General features: G+C 34.6%; 1 pseudogene; it reads left to right on the top strand.

Annotated features, from left to right (window-relative positions):
* Positions 1–209: 209 nt before the first annotated feature.
* LOC149529208 (26S proteasome non-ATPase regulatory subunit 1 homolog A-like) lies at positions 210–2547 on the top strand (annotated as a pseudogene).
* The last annotated feature ends 404 nt before the right edge of the window (positions 2548–2951 follow it).

Consider the following 2951-nt stretch of genomic DNA (forward strand, 5'->3'; position numbering starts at 1 on the left):
TCCAAGGATTTTTTATCAATCATCACTCTTGATTATGTGAATCCACAAAAATAAATTATTGAATAAAGAAAATAGTCAACAAGCAAATTTTTCTTTAAACTAGCATTCATTCAATCATCATTAGCAAACCAACATTACAACATCAGTCATCTATTCAATAATCACTTAATTATCACTTACCAAATAGCTCAAATTATACAATCAAAGGAATGAATGGATGTTGCAAGTCACATCTCCTCATTCTAAAGATAATAATGCAATTTTTGAAATTTGAAATGGTGTATGTCATAGTGCCACTATATATGCCAATGCACTCATGCACACTAGAACCACTGTATACATATTTTTGAGAGAAAATCTGGTGATGTGTCTTTCTTTTTCTTGTTAATTTGGCTAACTCGTAAGATTTTTTTGAATGTATGCAACTAAATTTTTAACTTTTGTTTCCAGGAATGGCTTAGCAGGGCAACAAATTGGGCAAAGTTCAGCTCTATTGCTGGTTTGGGGGTCATTCACTGGGGTCAGCTTTAACAAGGTAGATCTTTGATGGCTCCATATCTTCCTCAGAATGGTTCAACTGGTGGTGGAAGCCCATATTCTAAGGGTGGGGCTCTATATGCATTAGGGCTTATTCATGTCAACCATGTTGAAGGAATCAAGCAATTTCTTGGTGAGAGCCTATGTAGAACTAGTGTTGAAGTGAGTCTTCTCAAGTTTTAACTAGTTCCAAAACATGTCCAACTTTCTAAGTGATTTAAACAACTACGCAACTTAAGACATAATACTTTCAAGCTACTTATACTAGATATGTGGTTTTTTTTTAAGGTAATTCAGCATGGTGCATGTTTGGGTCTGGGATTGGCTACTTTGGGAACTACTGATGAAGAGATTTATAATGATAAAAAGAATGTTCTTTATTCAAATAGTGTAGTTGTTGGAGAGGCTGCAAGTATCAGTATGGGATTGCTTATGGTTGGTACTTCAAGTGAAAAGGCAATTGAAATGCTTGCATATGCACATGATACTCAACATGAGAAGACTATAAGGTACAATTGGTTCTTAATCTTTATTAAATTGGCATTAATTGCAAACAAAATATTAGAGGATTTATTCAAAAAAAATCATTTTAGATTCTAGGAATATAATTTTAATTTTTGAACATGAACAGAGGCCTAGCCCTTGGAAAGGCACTAACTATCTATGGAAGGGAAGAAAAAGTTGATACACTTATAGAGAAAATGACCAGGGATCATGATCCAATTTTGTGTTATGGTGGAATGTATGGTTTGACTTTGGCATATAGAGGCATAACAAATAACAAAGCCATTCATCATTTGCTACACTTTGTTGTCTCAAATGTCAGTGATGATGTGAGAAGAACTATGATGATGGCACTTGGATTTGTTCTATACTCTGAGCTTGAGCAGATTTGTATCTTTGGTATCATTGTACACCTATATGCTTTTACTATAACTTAAATTTGGCCAAAGGTAGTTCGCTAGAAGTGAATATTTTTAAAAAAATCTGAGATTGTCATGATTCTTTACAATAGCATAAAATTTAAAAGCAATTTTTAAAGACTCCAAGAATAGTATCTCTATTATCTGAATCATACAATTTGCATGTCAGATATGGAGCGGCTTTGGCCATAGGTATCTCTTGTGCAGACACAACTTTAACATAGGCTATTTCTCTACTGGAGCTGTCAACATCAGATGTTGTAGACTTTGTTTGACAAGGTGTTCTTATAGCCATGGCTATAGTTCTTATGCAAACAAATGAGGAATGTGAACCTCGCATTGGTAGCTTAAGGTGTGATGTTGTAAATTTACTTTTTGAAGTTATTTGATTTTTTGGAATTGGAAAAATGTGAACACCAAATGAAGATTCTCCATCTCAAGAACATTTTTAAAAATGTAGGATTTCAACTTGGTTTCTATTGGGACCTTTTGTTGCAATAAGGATCTCTTCTAGCCATACATTCTTTTTGGCATTGTGATTCAAGGATTCCTTTTAATTAACTTGATTATTTTTCATTTATAAAATATCAGGTGCCAACTTGAGAAGATAATTCTTGACAAGCATGCAGATACAATGAGCAAGATGGGTGCAATTTTGGCGTCAAGTATTTTAGATGTAGGTGGTCGGAATGTGACCATCAAGTTGCTTTCTAGGACAAAGCATGATAGAATTACCATTTTTGTTGGTATGGCAGTATTTAGCCAATTTTGGTATTGGTATCCCCTCATATATTTCTTGAGTCTCTCTTTTTCTCCTACTGCTTTCATTGGGCTCAACTATGACTTGAAGGTCCCAAAGTTTGAACTTTTATCAAAAGCTAATCCCTCACTATTTGAATATCCTCATCCCACAACACCTCCAACAACAAATTCAGCTATAAAATTTCCTGTTGTTGTCATGTCTACATTAGCAAAGGCTAAAGCTAGAGCAAAGAAAGATGTTGATCAGAAAATTGTTATGGATGAGGGTAATGCACCTAGGAATGCGAAGGGTCCAAAGTCTTGTAGAAAATCTTCACAATATTGAGGCTGAAATAAAAGAGGTCTTAGCTACTACTGGTGTGCATCTCCTAAGTCTAACAGGTATGTCAATCCTTTTTTACAAATGAGTCAGCCCACTGTTTGAAATTTCAATGAATTTGCATTTTCAGAGAAAATTCTTATAAGTCTCTAAACAATGTCTTGATTATTTTATTTTATTTTTTGTGTTGGTCATTTCAATAGGTGGAAATGCACATGCAAACCTTCCATTACCTTTAGTTGCATTGGTGAGCCTTACAATAAAATTCAAGTTGGATAAATTGGCAGAGTTTCTTCATGGTGTTGTTGGGCCAGCACTAGAAAGTACTATAGCAGAGAGTTCATGGCCTACTACACCAATTGTTGCAACACTGGCTATAACCTCCCCTATTATAGTCATCTTTTGTTGGG

Source organism: Cupressus sempervirens, chromosome 11 (assembly GCF_028749045.1).
Source record: "Cupressus sempervirens isolate cs-2001-9-10 chromosome 11, ASM2874904v1, whole genome shotgun sequence".
Taxonomy (NCBI): domain Eukaryota; kingdom Viridiplantae; phylum Streptophyta; class Pinopsida; order Cupressales; family Cupressaceae; genus Cupressus; species Cupressus sempervirens.